At 42.8% G+C, this 24,160-nt stretch overlaps 2 long non-coding RNA genes across 2 annotated transcripts; one reads left to right on the forward strand and one right to left on the reverse strand.

Moving 5' to 3' along the window:
- The first annotated feature begins 6,032 nt into the window (after nt 1-6,032).
- LOC144782915 (uncharacterized) lies at nt 6,033-8,848 on the forward strand. Its single transcript, XR_013601313.1, has 3 exons — nt 6,033-6,099; nt 7,344-7,475; nt 8,185-8,848. It is a non-coding gene; the product is annotated as an uncharacterized LOC144782915 (long non-coding RNA).
- On the reverse strand, nt 6,567-9,720 carry LOC144782914 (uncharacterized). The gene is made up of 2 exons (XR_013601312.1): nt 9,091-9,720; nt 6,567-6,831 (listed from the first exon to the last, which is right to left on the reverse strand). It is a non-coding gene; the product is annotated as an uncharacterized LOC144782914 (long non-coding RNA).
- Nucleotides 9,721-24,160: the final 14,440 nt, after the last annotated feature.

Below are 24,160 nucleotides of genomic sequence, written 5' to 3' on the forward strand. Positions count from 1 at the left end.
TTCCTGCTTGCTGCGAGATGTAGTCTGCTTGTGTCCGAATGCTTGACTTGATCTTTAATGTGGCAATTTGAGCTGCTATGTTGCACAGTGTAATGTGTCTGACTTGAATTTCTCAATAAAGGTTTTGAGAAAGAAAAAAAAAAAGGGTGCTTCACAGAATGGGTTAACCCCCTAATCCTATCTTGTTACTGTTATCTGTAAGGCACCATGAGATGTGGTATTTGCCTGCCTGTAGGCCCTAACATAATCAACTAGCAACACCCCTAACTAGACCTATTGCAACGTTAATTGTTAGCAGTAAACACAGTTAGGCCTAGATACTTTGTCAAACTAATCACAATCAATAAGAAAGGCCAACTGTATTTGATAACGCATTCATATTTGCTAAAGTAGACCAACAGCCTTTTGCACACTTAAACTTTACCCCAATGCTGCTGCCTAACCAGACCTAAAACAACCTTAAGGTGGATCTCATGCTTTTAAAAAAATTAAACAAGACCATCACTTGTTTGACAAATGAAACAGTGCTGGTTCCTACATTTCTGACACTGGTTGCAAGGCATTTCCTAGGCGCAACAAACACACAGTATCTGACACTCCCTTGGCCTTTACAGAAGATAGAGTTTGATGATTTGTTTGCAGTAGCTGCACTCTTGCTCCTGGTCACTTGTGTCCTCGCACCAGCTGTGGGCTCCAGCCACCAGCACCACCTTCCAGAGCCTCTTGACCCACGGGCTTGGTTTATCTGAGTTCTTAGTTTCTTGTGCACAGCTGTGGTCTGCTCTTACGGCCAGCATCCTCCTTCAGGGCACTCCTCCAGCACATTGTTTAGAGCTACTTGGCTATTCATTCAAGGCAGACGCAGCTCCTCCAGTAGTGTTAGGACCTGATTCTCTGCACAGCTCATTAGTCACTAGGCAGCTTGGATGACTAATCCACAAGTTAAGCTCTCCATTTGGATGCAGGCTAGCATCCCCTTCTAACCATCAGCCAGTTCCTCTTTTTCCATCCCCTTCTATCTGTCCCTCTTTTTCCATGCAGTCTACAGCTCCCCCTGCAGGCAAGTGAGGACACTGGCACCTTGACTTTGGTTTCTACCTAGCATTTATCTGATTTAGACAGATACAAATCTGGATTACAGAGACCATCTATGGACCTGGTTTCAGGCAGTTCCTGATATTTTCTTCACCACGGCATACCAGGCTAAAGTCTTTATCACTCAGATCCAGCAGAAAGAAAGGGTAGAGTTGGGTGTTCCCTGTGGGAAGAATCTGAGACAGTGTGGTTACTGAGATTGAGAAAAGCTCTTACGCTAATTTATTGCACACAACTATCCGCAGTAACAATAGTGGGGAAGAATGAAGTAGGACGGGCTAGTTCAAAGGGCCACCTGTCTATCTCCTTCCATTCGCCTGGAGATCACTAAAAATAGCGTTAAAAATATTCCTACATCTGCATCCCTACCTGGCAGGCTCTCCATCCTCCTTATTGTGAACTATTCACACATGAGGGAACCAAAATGGATCAATTTCCCCAAACAGTAAAGCACAACAGACATAATCCACACTCACCCTAACCAACACACGCAACATGTATAGTGCGCACGTAGTCTCTATACGTGTATGCTACAAATAAATGAGAGCTCCTCTCCATGGCTGTCTACAGGTAGGTGGCCTTACTTTAAGTGACAGGCACCATAGTTTGCAGCTCATAATCCAAGTGAGAACATACAGTGATTAAGACTCCAGTGGGAGAGTTCAAACCACCGCAGAAGTCCCCATACCAGAGATCAGAAAGCAAAGCAGCTGCAGTTTTTATAGGTTAGAACCCATTTTCCTAACACTTCTTGTTAGAAGAAAACCCCAAGAGTACCTTTTTCTCACGGTAGATAGGTAGGAGGAATGCTTCAAGTTAGTACAGCTTAAATGTAATGCAATAGTCAAGAAGGGAGCCAATGAACAGATTTTTAGACGTAAGTTATGATCATATTTTCAACAATCATTCACAATTGAGAGAAAATACTGTTCTTAGGTTCATAAGCATACAAGAGAAAGTAAAATCATTCACCTTCAAGCCTTTGCACTAATGCTGTATTAGGAACTAGCAGCCCATCCCGACGTTGTCCCGGTATGAAATAGAATGTGTGTAATGTGTGTATTTGGCAAGGGCAATTTATTTTAAAATCACGCGGTAGACAACATTTTTTGTTTCATTAGAATAGGGACGGAGAAGGCCCAGCTGCAGCCCTGGTTGATGTTGGCAGGCGCGTGTAATTGGTGTAGTGATCCGCCGCCTGAGCCCCGCTATAGCCCTGGTTGATGTTAGCAGGCGCGTGTAATGTCGTTGAATGAGAGAGTTATCAGCCGCGGGTAAATACGTTTAATGAGAGAGTTGAGTGACAGCGAGTAGGAGAGGCTGCAGTAATTGTCCCCGCAGACACGCTCATTTGCGTGTTCCCCCGCTTGAGGCCCAGATGCAGGCCTGTTTGATGTTAGCAGGCGCGTGTTCCCCCGCTTGAGGCCCAGCTGCAGCCCTAGTTGAAGTTATCAGGCGTGTGTAATTAGTGTACTGATCCGCCGCCTGAGCCCGGCTAGAGCCCTGGTTGATGGTAGCAGGCGCGTGTAATTTCGTTGAATGAGAGAGTTCAGTAACAGCGCGCAGGAGAGGCTGCAGTAACGTTACTAACCAGGCCTCCAGGTGAACGCATTTGTCACGCCCCCAGCACATGGCCAAAGCAGAAGATCTTCTGATTAATGTACGACCCACATGGCATGAAGGGCGGAACGTAGCAGACGCCCCCACGTGCCCCTTGATGCAGCGCAATTGCGTTCACATGGCATGAAGGCCGGACACACGCCCCCAGCGTTTCTCATGCCCCCAGCGTGTCATGCCCCCAGCATGCCCCTTGATGGTGCGCAGCAACGTAATTGGCGCTTGTATGTACGACTCACATGGCATGAAGGGCGGATACACCCCCCCAGCATTTGTCACACCCCCAGCACACGCCCACAGCCCACGATGTGATGGCTGTACCACACGCCCCCAGCGTTAGTCACGCCCCCAGCCCACGTCCACAGCACAACGCAGACACGCCCACAAGGGACTACTTCGCTGACCCGGCTCTTTTACCTTTTAAATGTATAGAGGAGTTGGCCTAACGGCTAAGGCGCTCGACCTCGGACCTGGGGATCTGGGTTCGAATCTTGGTAACGACACCAAACATCCTGTGATTCTGGGCAAATCATTTAATCTCCCTGTGCCTAACAAAAATGAATGTGTGTCCTCATATAACGTAACTGGTCTATGTAAAGCGCTCTGATACCTGATTCAGTTTGGGTCAAGTTCACGCTATATAAAACTCTGCAAATAATGATGGCCGTCTGCATAGCCTATGTCCTTCTGCTGCAACTGCCCTTTCCAACGTTGTGCTCGGTGTTGTGATTGGTGCTGTGGTTACTGAGATTACCCGCCTCAAAGGTTTGGGCTCTCTCTTTATAATATTAGTATGGATAAGGCTCCCTGTTTTCCATTTTAACTGGTTTTTACACGGATCACTGACAAAATATCGAGTGACAAAATATTGTTTTTCCAAAATATCGGGACATAAATATCGATGTCAAAAATATCGACATCCTATCTTCATAATGGTAAGTACTAAAATATCGGAAACTTGTTGTTAAAAATATCAAAGTACAAAATATCGTTTTTTTAAATGTATAAAAAATAATGTAAAGAAATTAAATAATACACATTACTTAATTTTTTTTAGAATTATTAGAAAATGTTAACGATTATATGTGATAAATGTAATGTACAAATAAATTAAACATACATATATAAAATGTAATATATATATTTACTTAATAATAATAATTAATAAATAATTATTTTAATAAATTATAAAATGTTAGAAATATATTAACAATTAAAAATACATATCTATATACATACACCTGTAACATTAAAAAAAATGATATATATATTATAAAGTACAATATTAAAATAATAATTAATTTTTAAAACTACATTTTACACTACACTATGTGCAACAGTAGGGAAAGTTTTGGATAGCGGAGAGGAATAATTTACTATTCCCACTCCAATGAGTGCAACAGAAGGGAAAGTGTTGGATACCGAAGGGGAAAAAATTACTATTCCCACTCCAGCAAGTGCAACAGTAGGGAAAGTGTTGGACAGCAGAGACATAAAAATTAACCCTGGGCGTAGTTCGCGTAGCCGCACTCCGCGAAGCTACGCGAAGCCGCACTTGCACTCCGCGAGCTACGTGTAGCTCCGCGGACATGCGTAGTAGCTTGCTAGACCCGTTCGCGCGCCGTTTTTCGTCTTCGGGAGCGCGGTGCGCGTGTTCGGGGCGCTGCCTGCATGCTCGCAATAGCTAGCGCGCTAAGTTACTCAATGAGGTTTGTCCCGCCCGCTTGCGTTCCCTTATTTCCGGTTCCGGGTCACAAGTAACGTGTTCGCGTTGTGTTAGACATGTTCGGGAACTCATCTTCTCGTTCGCACTGCCAAAGTGCGTGATCGCGTCAAATATCGCGCGAACTTACCGCGGCGGTCGCGACGGGCAGAGCCATCTTCGATTTCACACTCTGGCTATGGTTTTGGGCCTACTTCAGCATCTCACTCCTATCTCTTCCATCCTGGTCTTTTCCCTCAGTTTTTCTAACTTTCTTTACTTCTTACCTATTTCTGTCTGTGCCTAGGTGTATATTTCTCATTTTATTTTTACTTTTACCACTTTTTTTGCAACTTTTCTCTTGTTTTATATTACTTCCTTCTTTTATCTTTCTTCTTTCTTCCCCTAACCTTTTTGTCTTCAACTTTCCTTCTCCCCTCCACCCAGAACCATGGTGAAGGGTGCCAGCAGAATCGGCGGCTCAAAGGGCAAGGCGGCTGTGCCTAAAAAAACCAGGCTGCCTTGCGGCAGAATGCGCCCGGCAGGAGTGACGCCCCGCCAACTTTTTGGGGAGGAGGAGTTGGCCGCCCTGGTCTTTTTTATCCAACGTCACCTCCCCTTGACTTTGGCAGCAGGCGGCAGGCCCGGCTCCGGATACCAGCACATTGAAGAGCGTCTCCGGCGGTGGGCGAAGGTGCGCCGTGCAGTCTTCCGCTGCTCCGGTATCCGGCGTACCCACCATCAGCTGTCCCACCGCTGGGCCGACATTTTGGACCGGGAGCAGGACCTGTTGGACCTGCTTGGTGTGGAGGTTGTGGGTCTTGGTGAGTGGCTACCCCAAAAATAAAGTGTGTATATATATATATATATATATATATATATATATATATATATATATATATATATATATATATATACATATATATATATATATATAGTTGTATAAATATTGTTATTGTATCTTTGTAAATATTGGCTGAATAAGTAACGCGATGACTGTTGCCCCTAGTTACATTTGCGATGTATTCCGGTATATCTACTGTCATTGTATGACAGTGTTCTTGTTCTTCACTGGCTCTTGCGTGTTGTTTCAACTTGGCGCTAGCTGTTGCTGTTTATTGATGTGAGATTTTCTTTATTGCTGAGAACTGAAGTTAGTTAATGCTATTAATAGAGTCTTGTCCTTCCTTTGTCCGTCAGTGAAATAACGGTGGATGGATAATTGTACGTTGTTTGCATATTCTATCATTTTTTTCACGGCCTTCTCTTCTGCATGAATGGAATCCTTTTCTTGCAAAGAATGCTAACGTTACTTTGTTCTTCTTACCTCAGCCAGGGCCGGCTCTAGGGGGCATGTGCAAGCTGTGCAACTGCACAGGGGCACCAAACTTCAGGGGCCACCGCACCAATAGATATCCTTAATTTAATAATACTCTAAGGATGGATACATATTTGCGTTGCGGCCCCTGGCATGGATTTGTTGCCTCCGGCTCTGTTCCACTGTAGCAGTGTGATTTGCAATTATGTCTATGTTTCACATCACTCAATGTATTTATCTATGTTTATTATTTTAATTTTTACATGAACCACAGAACCCAGGGGCAAGCAGAATACAGGGACCGAGTCGGCGGGTGAACCACCAGTTACACAGAGCTCCTCTACTGAGGATCCTGCTGCTGTCCCCAGTAAGTCCAACAGTGCTTGTTTTTTCCTCTGTAATGTGTCTGCAGTGCTTTGTCAATTGACAGCAACCAAGTAGGCATCCAGAATGATGTTTGTCTAGTATTTTTGTAAACGTTAGTATACCACTACTAGTCTTGTGGGTATTCTTCTATCTCCTATGGAGTTATATACATATTACACAACTATGTAACTATGCACACGAAAATTGGATGTTGTTGGTACTGATAGGCAGGTTGGACCTTACTTACACCTCAGTCACAGAACTCTGAGGAACGCACAATTCACTGAACGTCAGCCTATATGGCCTGAGTCATTGGTCTATTGTTCAAATCACACTCCTGAACCCCAATACCAAGATGCCGAATGCTTTTAGGACACAAACCGTTACCTAAGAAACCCCTTTTTGCTCACTCACTCGTGTGAGTCTCTAAGACAACAGACACTGAAAATAAACTTCAGAGTCAAAGTGGTCATTCAAAAGCTTTATTTTGTTAGAAGTAAGTAAGTAACATCAATGTTTTTAAGTGCTTCCGTCCAATACGTTGAAGGGCCCACCAGAAAAAATCCAGAGTTAAAACAGGCATAATAAAGTAATCAACATTTGTACAGCTACTAGTGCACAATAGGGAAATGTGGCAACTATCGGAGACCTCTCACCAACGTATACTGGTCAGATATTCCTCTTTTTTTGTAAGCTATGGAAATGTCCGCTTCGTAGAAGGCAATCTTCTCACCTGCCGAAAAATAATGACAAAAGTGGTGCACGTTAGACAGTATTAAATACATTTATGCCAGTTTTATGCAGCCATGCTAAAAAGAAGTTGTAACCTGTAAGCAAACTCTATCCCACAATCCACATAGAAAACTTAAATACGGGCCCTTTTACTTTCCCACCTCTTCAGGTGTATGCATTGAACAATGATGTGTTGCCCCAGAGCGTCTTCTCGTACTGCGCAACAAGCTGCGAGTTAACACATGCGCAAAACTGGATACATTGATGTACAAAGGTTACATAGTTCACTTCCAATTTCCAAGGACTAGAGTAGCAGGACAGATGAGATGAGCTTGGGTACCATACCATAACAATGAATGCTAATAATATGTGTAGTGACTCTGCTGTACTATGCAATGTGGACTCATACTGATTACGTACGTTGGACTTAACTGTTTTGAAGAACTCCATTCTTGGTGAACAAGTACAAAGGGGGCTGTGCATCCATCTAAAAAGGCGTACTTTTTTTTATAGGTGCAGAACCCTTACCATCGACCAGTGCCGACGGGGACAGCGGCGCTGCTTCAGCGCTCCCGGCGGGGACAGGAGGAACAGAGGCACCTACACCAGCAGCAGTGGGGGGGGAGCCAACAGCGGCGGGCGATGGTAAGTTACATTCAATAGTGATCTGCATTACTTGGTGGGAGGGGAAAACTTTCTCACTGTACTCTACTGGAAAATATATGATGTTACCTTTACTTGTCATTAGCATGCTAAGCATTACCACTACAGTAATGCAAGTGCCTGATAGCAGTCGGATGCATGGGTTGTTGTTAAAGCATGTAAAGGGGAAAACACAGCTGCCAGCGTGGTTGGGAGACACACCCAATACCGGTGGTTAGTGGATAGTCTCAGCAGCTGCGGTGTTTTGGGCAAACCCAAAGGCAAGGGAAGGAGGGGACGACTGGGTGCATGGGTCGTTGCTGGTGAAACACAAACCAAATAAGGTTTGTTGCGCGGTATAAAGTATTATAGTCTTTACTAGACATGTGCTACTAGCTGCCCCCTGTTAATTAATGTTACTTTGAGAGTGTTCCCGCCTTCCCGGAACAAAAGGAGATATGTAAAAGACAGGTGTTCGTTCTAATGTGTGTGACCGTTGAAGTACACCCATGCTAATAGGGCAGGCATAAAGCCGTGACAAAAAGTCCGACAAATTAATAGAGGCTGTAGAATGTTCAAGATAGACGCAACACAATTTCTGGTACTCAGCTTGCTTGCTAGTGCTACTGTGCCGCCCACTATGTGTTGAATCAATGTTGTGTTCTTGATTTGCGGGGAGTTTGGATTAACAATTCTGTTTCTTTCTTTATAGTTACTCCTTCCCAAAAACCAACCAGGAAGGAGTTGGCAGTCCGGGCCCGGCAGCGGAAACTGCAGGCAATTGTAGAGGCCTACCGCCGGCTGGTGGATCAGGCCGAGGAGGAGGAGGAGGAGGCGGCGGCAGCAGCTGCTGCCTCTTCCAATGCCCCGGGCCCCAAGCCTGCAGGACTACGTCGCCGTGGTCAGGCAGCCGCCCGCCGCCGCATTGTTACATCTTCGGCGGCCCCCCCACAACAACAACAACAACAACATGCATGCAAGTGTAGGTGCCGTGATTTCAAAGCAAAGATTCTCCGCCGGGTAGCGAAGTTGGAGGAGGAGCGGAAGAAGCAGGAGGACGGTCTAGAGGAGCGTGTCAAGATACTGGTGGACAAACACCTGAAAGCCCGCCGGCTTTGAAATGGACCCTGTTTTTTGCCCCTTTTTTAATCCTTTTGTTGGTGGGTGGGATGTGGGAGTTGGGGTGTACATTTGGGTTGAAATTTGGTTGGGGTTAGGGGAGGGTAGGGACAGCTCTGGGTCAGGGGGTTACATTAGTTATATATTTTATTTTTCTATTATCATTATTAAAATATAAAAATAAAACAAAGATATTATTTTCACAAGAAAACATTTGAAGTTCATTTGTGTTTGTTGGGGGGGTGGAGGGGGGACTGTTTCACCAAATAATGTACGTTGTGCAACATGAACATGCACTACGAACGATAAATTAAGTACTGACTGCACCTGTAGTAGTAGGGTCACAAGTGCATAAATAATTTATATTATTAAATAACATGGGAAAATTGCCCATCACGTGAGTCTGAAGTTACTACTAGTATACTTTAATTCCATGCACATTTGCTCAGAGTCGGCTAAACAATCCTATGCAATGCATTGCATCATTCCTTTAACATACCTGTCCTAGTTGTCAGGGAAGAGGAGCTCGTCCTCAAACTCTGTGCGTTCAGACAGAAGTAGGTCATGTAACCCAGTAGTGAGGACGTCTTCTTCACACTCGCTTTCTTCATCCGGCGGTGATTCACGTACTTGATAGTCTGGTGGTATGAAGCGTTGATTCATTTTTATCATTGTCAGCCGCTCCACGCTTTTGGGGGAGAGACTAGTCCTTTTCGATGTGACAATGGCACCAGCAGCACTGAAAACCCGCTCAGAGGAGACACTGGCTACAGGACAAGCCAGATACTTTATCGCCAGCCTGCTCAGCACTGGCCACTGTCTCCTTCTTTCATACCAATAGACCAATGGGCTTTGCTCCATGAACACCTCTGTTGTGTCATCCAGATAGGCCTGAACCATCCGCTCAATGTTCATTGGTGCTCGGCTTTGCTGGTCCTCTTTTCCCTTTGCAACAGCAACGGACTTACCCATCCCTTTCTGTATAAAAAAAGCAGTTATGCTTTTGGTTGGGTCTGCTGAATCAGATCGTGTAGGTGCTGCTTTTGGTACTGTTGGTGCCTGCTGGAAAGCAGACGCACTGCTCTCACGCTGTGAAGAACTTGCGTCAGGAGTACTTGGACTGGCCTGGGCTGGCAGTGGCAGACCTTTAAGTAACAGCCGTTCAGTTTCTAACTCATTAGCTTCCGCAGCTATGGAAGTTTTGTACTTGTCAACATCCTCATCTGAAAATGGAATTACTTCGTTACTGCTGACAAATAATTTGTACCGTGGATCCAAGATTGTTGCAGTTATGTAATGTTCACCTGACACAATATTGTTGAGCCTTACATTTTCACACAAGCGGTTGACTAAGCCCTTGGCTAAGGTATATGCATCAACTTTTTGTTCGTCACCTTCGTATGTTTCACAGACCTCCTTCACCTGTTGCTCAAGCATGTACAACAATGGGATGGCTTGGCCCATAGTACAGTCCTCCCTGCTAACTGCACGTGTGAAGACCTCAAAGGGTTGTAGCATCTCTGTGATGCATTTAATGAGGTCCCACTGCCACATCTCAATGGTCAGGGCTTTAAGATTAACAGTAGGATCCCCTAATCTTCTTGACATGACATAAGCATTCAGTGGGATGTACTGCTCAAAGAGACGCTCAAGCATGAAATAAGTTGAGTTCCAACGTGTTGGGACCTCCTGTATCAGTGCTTTGACTGGCAACCTATGCTCTTGCTGAATGACCCGTAGCAGCTTCCGTCCTTTGAAAGAATGGTTAAAGTGCGTGCATATTCTTCTGCAGATGGCCATTATGTTGCTGACTTTGGCTTCATTTTTCAGAAAGTCTTGCACGACTAAGTTTATGCAGTGTGCCAAACAGGGTACCCTGAAATAATGTCCTTCTCTCATTGCCTTCACTACATTACTGCCATTGTCGGTGGAAACAAAACCAATCTTAAGGCCTCTTGGTTTCAGCCATTCAAAGACCTTGTCATTAAAGTCAGACAAAATGTTTTCAGCAGTATGACTTTTGTCCATACCAAACATGGCTATAGTTGCATGTCTGCGCGTGTCATTAAAAATTCCAGCAACGTCACGGAGGCCTGAAGTTAACTTGTCTTTAACACCTGCAAAAGAGATCCAGTGTGCGGTGATGCACATGAAATCTGTAGCATCGCAACTGCTCCACATGTCTGTTGTCAGGTGGATACAATGGACAACACTCTGTTGTAAGGCTTTCCCAATCAATTCCAGCACATCGTGGTGTAGTGCTGGAACAGCCACTCGGGCAAAATAGTAGCGACTGGGAACGTTCCATTTTGGGCAGACGGTTGCCACTAATTCCAGAAATCCAACAGCCTCGACAAATGAAAATGGGAGAAGGTCCAGTGCTAACATTTTCGCAAGTTTGGCATTGTATAAACGTGCTACTGGGTGGTTCCGCTCGTACTTTCCCTCCTGCCTTAACATGCTAGGAATGGTAAGCTGCTTTGCATGTCTTTGAGTTGTGCTAGACGGACCACCTTGCATCGCAGACTTTGCACTCCTTGGTGTTTCCAGCTGACTCTGGTGCCACTGAGAAGTTGCAGATGCGGAGGATGTGGTCTTTACCACTCCAGTGCTGGCGACAGGGGTCGATTGTGTACCACTCCTAGATAGAAGGTCATCGTCTCCCTCTTCTTCTACCTCCTGATCAACCATGAGTGGACCTTGTACCACTGTATCCCCACCAACAGGAGTGCTAACATTTTTTAAGCTTGCAAGGTGGTTCTCCCACCTGATCACGTGTGTTTTTTTCAAATGGGTCGTTTGGCCTCCAGTCCCATAGTTTGTACCAAGCTTACCACGACTAACATTGGCATGACAAATGGTGCATACAGCAATGTTCTCCTGAACTGGGTGAACCGTAAAGAAGTCCCACACTGGGGAGGTAAACTTTTGTCTCCTGCCATAGGAAGAGGAGGACCCACTGCCAATGCCGGATGGACTGGAGGATTGTGGAATTTCACTATGGGACAGCTCAGTCCTAGTACTGCCACTACCTCCTTCTGTTGAAGTGGCGCTTCTGCTGGATGTCGGATGCTGCCGGGCCTTCGCTGTTGAAAAAATTGGAGCTGGTGTTACTGTGGGTGTTGAGTGTGTAGGAGTTATGCGTGGTACCTGCTCATCAGTCATTGCAGCATTTCTGGATAGGGTGAAAATGTTTGTCTCTACATCCTCTGCACCAGGAATAACGCTTGTGATGATGACAGTGTCAGACCCGTCTTTATCACCAGCAGTATCCTGCTCACCTACATCGACCTCCATAAGTTCAAGCCTGCCTGGAAACTTCCTTTTTCCTAGCATGGTCTTCTTGGGATGTCTCTCCTTTGAATGCGCAGATAGTTGTGGCTGCCAATCCGTATCAAGGTCATCGGAAGGGATGCTTTGCGAAGAACTCGATGCACTAACCCTCCTTTCCCTTGGTGAATTCGAAGGAAATAGATCACCTACAGAAGTGGCTTCCTCTTCTTCTTGCTCGGAAGGAGGCTCTACTTCCTGAACTGCCCCGACTTCGGGAGGAACAACTACTACTATTTGGTGCGGAGATGGTGGTTGTTGTTCTTGAGGAAGTACTATTGCGGGCTGGGGTTTTTCAACAACAACTGTTGCGGGCGGTGGTTGTGGTTGTTCAACAACTGTTGCGGGAAGTGGTTGTGGTTGTGGGTGAACAACTCCTATTGCGGGCGGTGGTTGTGGTTGTTGAACATCTACTGCTGGCGGTGGTTGTTGAGCACTTCCATCTTGCGTGGATTGTGTACTACTTTGAGACAGCGATAAGTTTAGTTCTGGCTCAGTATCACTGCTCGCAAGCAGAAGGCTGGCTACCTCTTCGACCCTCATCATGTGCTTGGCCCTGGGATGCTGGCTTGCCCCCACTAATGCAGATGTGCTGGTCCCAGCTTGCACCCCAGACCCCGCTGCTGCAGGCGTACCTTTTGGGGTGCCAAAAAAGGTTTTGGGGTCCATACCAGACTTAAGTGACACTTCCTTCTGCTGTTCCTTCTTCGCAGCAACTTTCTTTGTGGTGGAGGACCTGGTAGCTTTCTTAGGGCCCATCTTCTTCTGATGTCAGTCAGCTCACAGCAGCACAAATTGCAGAGATGTCTGGTCAGATGAGTCACACACCACACGTGGCGTACAACTGAAGGAAGTCCGTCTGGCGGTAGAACGAGCGATGGATGAAAAAACAACCAGCACCTCCTCAGTCTTTTTTGTGCACCTACAAGTAAAGAAGGCAGAACAACATCAGTCAAACAAGCAGTAAGGCAACATGAACAATTGAAAGACACACAGGTCAATGTATAAAAGACAAAACAGAAGACTAATAATACCAGTCCAGCAGCACCACAGCTCAAAGGCCACATGAAGTCCAGAAAGAACCAATAAAGTGAAGCAGGCCTATAGATACCAATATGGACAGAAAAACGAGGATGCCTGCTGCACATGACAGGTTAATGTGCAAGGAATAAATAGCCCATGGCTAAGACAGAGGTTGTAAACATAACACCGCAAAAACACATACAAAGAAACCCCTGCCCAGGCTCCCAAAACAACAACCAAATGACAAATTCTGTTTTTTTGGGTGCACAAGAAAGACCTGCAACATTTTTGAGAAACTTTTATGCAACTCGGGACATATTGTCCGCGAGAATGCTAAATCGGCATGTTCGGCAGCGCGAACGGAATAAAAAGTTGTGTTCGCGTTCCCGAGCAAGTACATTGAGTGCGCGAACACGACAAAAAATGTAAGTTCACGTGCTCACATGGTGCGAAGTTACCAAAACTACCCAAGCTGTATTCCTAGGGTTACCTAATGGCAGAAATTGACAGAGTATTTAAAGTTTAAACACACCCAAAACCAGAAATACCCCACACATAAAAATAAGATTTTCTATATCAATCCAAGCCATCCATGATTTTCACATTAAGGGTACACCACAAAAACAGTTGATTAACTTTCATGACCCTATGAGTAGTACCTATGGCCTACTGCCAGAGTAGGCCACAAGGTTGGAGGCCTATGCCTATGGCAAAAGCACAAAGGAAGGACACACAAAATGGCCGCCGACATAGGGCCTGGCCACCAACAACAACATGGCAAAATCACAAAGGATGTATACACAAAATGGCCTCCACCACATGGCCTGGCCACCAACAACAACATGGCAAAATATATCACAAAGGAAGCATACACAAAATGGCCGCCACCACATGGCCTGGCCACCAACAACAACATGGCAAAATCACAAAGGATGTATATACAAAATGGCCTCCACCACATGGCCTGGCCACCAACAACAACATGGCAAAATATATCACAAAGGAAGCATACACAAAATGGCCGCCACCACATGGCCTGGCCACCAACAACAACATGGCAAAATCACAAAGGATGTATATACAAAATGGCCTCCACCACATGGCCTGGCCACCAACAACAACATGGCAAAATAAATCACAAAGGAAGCATACACAAAAAGATCACCACCATAGGGCCTGGCCACCAACAACAACATGGACAACTTTACAAAATGGCCTCCACCACATGGCCTGGCCACCAACAACAACATGGCAAAATAAATCACAAAGGAAGCATACACAAAATGGCCGCCACCACATGGCCTGGCCACCAACAACAACATGACAAGAAAGAGAAGACAGACAATAATGCCTATGGCAAAGGGACAATGCTTTGCTTCAGAAAATGGACACACCACACCACCGCCCAAATTGGTCACCCCACCCCAAAAAAAAAAAAAAATAATAACAGAGGAGAGAAAATGGAAGTGGTCCATGCTCCAAAAAGAGAAAAGTACTACCAAAATGAGAACATAACATAAATGAGGAATTTTTAGGTGCACAAGAAAGACCTGCAACATTTTTGAGAAACTTTTATGCAACTCGGGACATATTGTCCGCGAGAATGCTAAATCGGCATGTTCGGCAGCGCGAACGGAATAAAAAGTCGTGTTCGCGTTCCCGAGCAAGTACATTGAGTGCGCGAACAAGACAAAAAATGTAAGTTCACGTGCTCACATGGTGCGAAGTTACCAAAACTACCCAAGCTGTATTCCTAGGGTTACCTAATGGCAGAAATTGACAGAGTATTTAAAGTTTAAACACACCCAAAACCAGAAATACCCCACACATAAAAATAAGATTTTCTATATCAATCCAAGCCATCCATGTTTTTCACATTAAGGGTACACCACAAAAACAGTTGATTAACTTTCATGACCCTATGAGTAGTACCTATGGCCTACTGCCAGAGTAGGCCACAAGGTTGGAGGCCTATGGCAAGAGCAAAGTGGCTGGAAACATTAAATGGCCGCCAACACATGGCCAGGCCAACCACAGAAAGTTAATACAATGAACTCATGCATGCCTACACACTAACTACATGGGGTACTAGGGTCACATATTGGCTTAAAAATTAGAAACATTTTAAATTCCACAAAATGCAATGTTAGAAAAAAACTACAATTTGGGACCTCATGAAAGTACAGGCCTCCATCAATAATTTCATTCCAGGATTGAATACTGTTGTTAAAAAAAAAATCAAATCAAACAAGCACAAGTCTACATCACTCATACATTACACAAACTTACTTGAAAAAGAGAATTCCAATTCAAAAAGTCCTCATTAAATCCAAGGTAAATCAGTAATGCAGCCAACACAGACAGAAAGTGATCCTTCCAGCTCAAAATCCAAAGGAAAGTGAGCACCACATGGACAAAGCACTGGGAGGAGCCTGGTGGACAGGAACAGGAAGTTGTAAACTCAAGAGCCCTTCCTCCTTACTCTGCAAAACAAGAGTAGAAACAAAAAGAGGGGTCCTTCCCCCCTAAAAATAAAGCCAAAGGTACAACTTTAAGGTTTTTTGCTTTTTTTTCCTAACCAAAATGGTAATTTATTATGGTTTTAACATGCTCGCGAGTTATTCTGTGCAAGAATGCAGTTTCTGCGTGTTCGGCAACTCGATCTTACCAAAAAGCATCCTCGCGCATCCTTATGACGCTATCTCGCATCAAAATGACGTTATCGCGTTCGCACAGTCGCACGGGACTGTGCGAGAGTGTTTCCAAACATGGTGGCACAAGCGACCAGGAAAAAACGAACGCAGAACGAAGGTAAGCCATTGCCGCGCACGCGATAATGTTATTCAGCGCGCGAGAACTACGCTACGCACCGGATCGCGGAGTTATCGACAGCTACGCGTTCTCCGCGGAACGCGGAGCTGCCGAAACTCCGCAAGCTCCGCGAACGGAGCGTAGTTCTTCGCCCAGGGTTAATAAAAATTACTATTAACACTGCAGCAAGTGCAACAGTAGGGAAATTGTTGGATAGCATAGGGGTAAAAATTACTATTCCCACTCCAGGGAGTGCAACAGTAGGGAAAGTGTTGGATAGCAGAGGGGAATAATTTACTATTCCGACTCCAGCAAGGGCAACAGTAGAGTAAATATTGGATAGCGGAGGGGTATAAATTACTATTACGTGATTGCACTATCTTGGACTAAGAGAGTGTCTCCCTCTTGCACTCAGTGTAAAGTTCAATAGTTAATCCTGAGGTAAAGATCACTCAATTCGTGGTGTGACTGGTATCATTAACTTTTTAATTTTCTTCGTAGTTTGTCAAATAATCAATAATTTTCCTTTAGACTTCATTATGCTTTGAATTGTCAAATCATTCAAAGTGCCCAATGCATTTCGGGCATGCGAGCCCTTCATCAGGGGCTAATTTACTGTGGATGAAAAGAAACAGGTTGTCAGCGTAAGACACTGAGTGTAAACATGGCTACATAGTACAACGGTGTAGGATAAATGCAGAACTAATCCCTTGGTGTTGACAAATGAATTCAAGGAATAATAGTCTTTTGAGAAACGTCCTGAGGCAAGTGATTTGTGCACTGAAAAGACGGCGAAGTTTTAAACAGGGCGATACGCATGGCATGCTGGTGCATCGGTGTCTCATGTGTACATTAGTTTAAGGTCTGAAACGCAATACAAACTGTGTCGTGCTAATCGGTAATCAAAGAATAATTCAGTGCGAATGGGTGATACGGTGAAAACTGTTTTGTGCAAGTTGGTAAAAAATGACGTGGTGAAAAATCTAAAGACAATGGCGGGGAGGTAAACAATGCGCTGCGCATAGCATGCTAGTGCATTAGTGTCTCATGTGAACATAAATCTACGGTCCGAAACATAATGGAAACCGTGCAGTGCTGATCGGTGATCGAAGAAACAACAGTTCAGTACAAATAGGTAATACGGTGAAAACCGTTCAGTGCAAGTTAATAAAAGTGACGCGATGAAAAATCTAGTAACGGGTGAAATGGCAAATGAATGCTCACTTGGCGTTTGCGTGATTTCAAAGTCTTCAATGTCTGTAAAGCAGCCATGGCCGGTAGTAGGTGTAACTGCAGGGCGGTGACGTGGGGAGGGGGAGGGGCAGGGTGGGGGGTAGTAATGTATGGATTACAGACTTTAACAGGTAAGTAAACATTTAATTAAATAAAATAAATTTCATTGTGTGCACTGCATCACCAAATGCGATGCAGTGCGCGCAATGAAATTCGTTTTATTTATGTAAAGGAGACAATGCTGTACGTTATCACATACGGTTGATAACAAAATGCAATTGAAAAATGAGTGTTAAAACGGTCGGGATGGGGTACTTACTTAAAGGCTGAAGCCGGTGGGTTCAGCGCATTCCTGCGAGCGGTGTCGGAAAAGATGCTGGCTGGGCCGTGTATTCGGAATAAACTATAAACATCATGGTAAACCGGAAGTAATATGCGTGACCTGGGTGGAATTCGGGTGTGTCGGAGTGAGAACAACTACAACGAAGAAAAACTTGTAGTTCTGTGGCGTGTGTACTCGTATCGGTCTGGGATGGGGGTAAATCAAATAAACTCACGGGTGCTCATGGTGTGAGGTGTTCGTCCCTATGTACCAGAAGAATATTCAGAATAACCCAATAGGAATGAAATTACAACGTTATAGACAAGAACTGCAACAGATGGAATAAAATACATGACGTTAAAAAATGGCATAACAACAGATGGACATATCTGGGGATTGCACAGAGATGGTAACAAGACTCAAATACACTAAATAGCATGGGTGTACAACGCGTTATGTAACAGTGTCCTGGGTCACTTATGCGGTACAAGTCTGTATGGGTAATACTAAAGCACAGGATGCCGGGGGCTGTGCCACACATTAGTCAGATGGAGATGACTCTACACGAAACAGCTGAGGTCACAACGTTCATTGAGTCCCTTTGGACTTATAGAATCCATTTTGTCTATATAGTACACTTCTTTTAGTAGCATGAACTGTGTATTGTTGCGTCCCTTCAAGATCGGTACTTGTTCTAGAATTAAAAAGCGCAATTGGCTTATGTTGTGGTTCAAGAGATGAAAATTGTTGCCAAAGGGAGATTTGGTGCTGTGTGTTAGAATATTGCTCTTGTGTTCATTGAGTCTTATGCGAATTTGCAGGTGGCAGTTACCCTTAATTTAATGTTGGTTTCTTTACTGGGATGTCGAAGAGTGTTGCCCTTTATGATGGAGTTACAGTTACCACAGTTCAAACATGATGTGGTTCCTTTGAAATGTGCTTCATTGAGATTCTTAGTTGTGGTGAGGATTTGTTTGAGATGTCTTTACCGTTGGTATGCAAAACCCAGGAGGTGTGTCAAATATATGTTTGAAATCTGTTTCGGTTCCAAACATAGGCCAATATCTTAAAATAGTCTTCTTAATTGTCTAGCTTTGGGTGGAGTATTTGGATATGAACACACTTCTGGATTCTGTGCTGCCTGTGAGTTTGTTACTCAATGAGGTTGACCGTGAAATGTTATCTTCTTTCTTGCTTGCACTTTCTAGAATGTGTTCTGGATATTTCCGTTTCCTGAATTTCTCTATGCATACATCTCGGCTTTCTTTGTATAACTGCTCCGTGCTGGATATTCTTTTGAGTCTGAGTAGCTGGGAGTATGGTAGGTGCTCTTTAAGAGAAGGCTGATGTAAACTGTGGAAGTGCAATAAATTGTTACGATCTGTGGGTTTAGTGTGTACTTGGGTGATGAGGGTTCCGTTGTTATTTACTCTGGTGTCCAGGAAGGTGATCTGATCTTTGCTGATGGCGGATGTGAACTTGATGCGGTGGTCAACATTATTCGAATCTTTGATTAGTGTCTGTAAGTCTGTAATAGATCCTTGCCACAATATGAGTATGTCATCGATATACCTCTTGTAAAGAACCAGATTCTGTTTCCACCCACTTTGGTTCAAAATGTGATCTAGCTCAAATCGATACATGTAAAGATTAGTGTATGTTGGAGCGGCACAATTGCCCATGGATGTTCCGGAGCATTGAATGTAGTAATTCTCAGACCATTTGAAATAGCTATGGTATAGCGTGAAGTGGATCAGTTTCATTAAAATAATTTTGAGATTGTCTGGTTTATCACTGGTAAGGAGGAAAGATTCAATGGCCTCCATGCCTTTGCCATGAGGTATCGATGTGTATAATGCTTTCACATCTATGGTACAAAGGATAGTTTCAGATGTAACTTGGTCTTGGATGGTTTCTAAGATGTTTAAAAAGTTGGTGGTATCGCTTATGTTTGTGCTCATGGATTGAACCAAAGGTTGTAGGTGTTTGTCCACGTATCTGCTAATTGGTTCATGCAACGAGTTGATGGTTGAAACGATGGGTCTGAACGGGGGTATGGTTGCATGTTTGTGAATCTTGGGGATCATGTACATATACGGTATTGCAGGGTTGGTTTTGATGAGGTATCTTTTGTCTTCTGCAGTGATCGTACCCTTTTCAATGGCGGCGTTTAAGATGTTTTGGAGAATTTTCATGAACTCATTGGTCGGATCAAATGGTGTCTTGAATGTGTTCATTGACATTTTTTTCTCATAAAAATCAGATTCCATAATGACCATTGCCCCTCCTTTGTCAGCTTAGCAAATTTTTATTTCTGTTTTAGCTGGTATTTGTATAAGTGCCTGATGTTCTTTTTGGGTGATATTGGTATTTTTAGGTTTTTTCTGATTGGGCATTTTCCTCAATTCTTTTAACGTGATAGTTTCGAATGCGTCTAACACCTTATGGCTAACAGGGGCTATAAATGTGCTTTTGTTGCGCAATCCCATTAAGGTGTTCTCATGTGGTCTTTGTGTAGGTTCCATGATGTTATGAAAAAAATGTTTTAACCTTAGTGTTCGCATGAATTTGAAAAAGCAAAACTCTATGTCAAGAGGGTTGGAATGATATGTTGGAACGAACAATGATACTTTTTATAGGGTTCTCATTTGGAACTCTGTTAGTATGTGTCTGTAGATGTTGATTACTAAGTTCTCTGGCTGTGTGTTCCCTTCGCCATGGGTTTTGTTGGTAATTTATTTCCTCCTGCTTCGTCTTGTGGCCTGCTCGAAGCATTCCTGTTACCTAAGAACTGGACACAGGAAGGCTGTTTTATCTTAAGTTTATTCCATAGAGATCCCATCCATGCAGAAGCAGGCATCAACAGCAATTCAACAAGTTTACTTATAAAAATCCTCACATGGAACTTGGTGGCATCACAGATGACACCGCTAACATTCCAAACATGACATCTAATAATTCTATATGAATCTCAATGTACCAATACACTAAACACCTCCCTTCTTTAAACAACAAAGTAACACAATAACATTATTTTTACATAGTAAGAAAGAGAAGATGCTTTTTTACTCATTCTGGTTGAACAACGATTTTTATTATCTTCAGTTTCTCTGCAATGAATACATAACTATTATTTACCCTTCCTTTTACCACCACTACTCTATTCAAATTCCAAATTCGATGATCTTGTGTCTTTATTGCATTTTTAACACCTTGATGACTCTTATAGGTTTCATGATCTTTGAAACAGAATTTCCCATTAAACCTGGACGTTTAATCATTACCAAATCACCAACCATCACTTTAGTCATTCTTACAGCTTTCTTAGCATCAAAATAACATTTCCTTTGCTTTGCTTTTTCTTCTTCTTTTTTGAATCATCTCATTATCAAATTTTTTTCCTTACCTTTTCTTAACTCATACTTTTTAACCCATGTAGGTTCTATATTTGTATTGGAAACTCTGCCTTGAAACAATAGAAAAAGTGTTTTACCAGTGGTGGAATGAGGAGACAGTCTGTATTCCTCAATCTTCTTTAATACTTCATCTTTCCAATTTAGAGACATAGACTTTGCTAAAGCAATTGTCTCTTTAATCACGCTGTTAAATCTCTCTACCATTCCATTGGCCTCGGGATGATAGAGAGAACACATCTTGTGTACAATACCGTTAGATGCTAGAAAGTTCCTCATTTCCTCCGAAATTAGCTGAACTCCATTATCTATTAAAATGGATTCAGGTATTCCTTCTTTCGAAAACAAGTTTTTTAAACATTTAATTATATGACTGGTATCAATGATTGGTAAAAAGAACATTTCAGGCCATCGTGAAAACATATCAATTACAACCAGTACAAAAGTTTGAGAACCATTACTATGAATTGGACCAAGAATGTCCAAAGCAATCTCTTGCCATGGATTAGAAGGACATCTTCTTAAGACCATCGGCTGAACACGTGTGCTCTTAGATTTATCACTTAATGTGCATGGGATACAATCACATATTACACGTTCAACCTCTCTATCCATACCTGGCCACCAATATAACACTCTCAACCTCTCCTTACACTTAGTAAGACCAGCATGTGAAGAATGAACTAGATCTATTAGTTCCTTCTTAAGATACTGGGAGGAACTAATCTCGTTCCCCGAAATAACAGACCACTGTCTACTGATAATTAATCCCGCACAGCCCCCCAAAAAATTGTGCTTTCAGATCCTTCCTTACTACTGATCTAACCCTTCTTAACAAGGTATAAAACTCCATTTAAAACAGTATCTCCTGCCATGTCATCACTCCACCTTTTCTCACAAATAATTTGTTGATCAATGACACAAACCCATTCATCAGAATCTTCCCAATCATCTTTATCAGACAATCCAATGGGTGTAAGACATGAAAGTACATCTGCTACGTTATGTTCTACACCTGGTATGTATTTTAACATGAAATTATATTCTTGTAGCCCTATCACCCACTTGGTTATTCTGCTGGATATAGAATTGAAACCCTTCTTACTAAATATCTCCACCAAAGGCTTATGATCCATTCTCACTTTGAAATCACCAAAGGAACTTTTTCAATTTTTAATGGCCCAAAAAACTGCAAGAGATTCTCTCTCTTCTACTAATATCTAGTTTCAGGATCTTTAAGACTGCTTGACAAACACATAATGGTTTGCATACCTTTAGGACCCTGCTGTTGCAAGACAGCTCCCAATCCCTTTTCACTGGCATCAGTGATGAGTATGGGTTTGACCATAGGGTTAAAACTCCCAAGAGAAGGTGAGGCTTTAAGTTTTTCTTTGATATTAACGAACCCCTTTTCACAGCATTCGGTCCATTTAAAATCCACACCTTTCTTTAACAAGTATCTCATGTTTGCTGCACAATTTGCACATTTTTTTTACAAATTTGGAATAATATTCCACTACCCCTAAAAAAGTCATAACTTCACTCTTGCTGGACGGTGAACTCATCTCCTGAATAGTGTTAATCAGATCAGCTTTAGGTTTTACACCTTCACTAGTAATGTTGTGCCCCAAGTAACCTATGGAGGTAGTCCTAAATTTGCATTTTTCAGCCTTAATTGTTAGATTATGATCAGACAGTCTTTCTAAAGATAGTTTCAAACGAGAGTCATGCTGTCAGACATCATTACCAAAAATTAATATGTCATCTTGGTAAGCATATACACCTGTTAGACCATGAAGAATATTTTCCATTACCCTTTGAAACACTGAAGAGGCTGACACTAAGCCAAAGGGCATGCTTATAAATCTGTATGTACCAAAAGGTGTTATGAATGAGGTGTAGTCCCTACATGGCTCTTCTAATTCTATTTGGTGGTATGCCGAACTAAGATCGATCGTACTAAAAACTTTGGCTGCACCCAACAAAGACAATAGCTCATTTATATTCAGCAACGGATATTTATTGATCAATACACATTTGTTTAATTTCCTCAAGTCAATACAAAGTCTCAGATCCCCATTGGGTTTGAATGCTGCCAATACTGGGGCCAACCATTCAGTGCCTTCAACCTCTTCCATGAGTCCCCAATCTTTTAATTTATCAATTTCTTTTTGCATACCCTCCCTTACTGAAAGTGAAACACTCCTCACTTTGCAACAAACAGGAATAGCATCTTTTTAAAGTATAATCGTAAGCTTACATCCTTTGAGGCACCCTAGCTCTTTGCAGAAAACACTGGGGTAATTTCTTTTAAGGTGAGCAACCAAATCACCATCCTCTCTTTTCATAATGTAATTTATGTCACTTCTAACTTGGATGGGAGGATCAGCATTGGGGTCAAGGTAGATTCCGAGATCACCCTGATGGATCCAACTGATGATGCTATCACCTTTCTCCGATACATACATTTTACCTGAAATCAATGTATTTCTGTACTCTATCGGACCTATGAAATATCCATGGAGTTTGATGAGTTCCCCCCCATAAGCCAACTGCTTTATGTCAAGCTTCAAAAGCTTGACTTTACCTTCCAAATTGTTAATGGTAAATCCACATGAAACAATTGTGATTTTTGCTCCTAAATCAAATAAAGCTCTAGTGCTGGATCCTTCAACTAAATTTAATCACAGGGACAATTCTTCTTCTTTTCCCCACTTACCACCTGCACCACTATTTGACCACATAAAAAAAATTCAGTATTTGATTCATCATTTTCACAATCATTAATTTCAACTTCTTTAACCTTGTGTATCAGCTTGCTATTACACATTGAGGCAAAATGACCTTTCTTTTTGCATTTTGGACATGTTATACCTAAAGCTGTACATTTTGTATTATTAGCCAAATGTCCCATTTTACCACACCTGAAACACCTACAATCAAGCCATTTTTCATTAGGATTTTCTTTGTTTGATGAGGCCCCTTTGTAACTTTTATCTTTAGTTGCATAGTTCGATTCACCTTTGTTTTTAACTTCTTGAACCTTGTATTCTTTCATAGAATCTTTCTTCAAAACAGCAACGCATTTCATTGAATATTCAATCCTTTTGGCTACACCGAGAACCTCATCCAAGGAAGGTTCATCACGTAACCATAATTCTTCCCTGACTTTCTCCATATTGCATCAAAACATAAATTGTTCATGTATCTGTTCATCAGTTAAGCTATCAAATTTACACGAACATGCAAGTTTTCTCAAAATGGTAACTTAACTTTCCACCATTTCATCATCACCCTGCATCCTTTTTGCAAATGTATATCTTTCTAAGATGGTGCTTATCTTTGGTAAATAATGTTTATCTAGTTTTTTTATGCATATTTCATAGTCATTGAGGCCTATGAGCTTCTTCGGGTGATAAATCTGGTAGATGATCTAA

Source organism: Lissotriton helveticus, chromosome 9, assembly GCF_964261635.1.
Source record: "Lissotriton helveticus chromosome 9, aLisHel1.1, whole genome shotgun sequence".
In the NCBI taxonomy this organism is placed as follows: domain Eukaryota; kingdom Metazoa; phylum Chordata; class Amphibia; order Caudata; family Salamandridae; genus Lissotriton; species Lissotriton helveticus.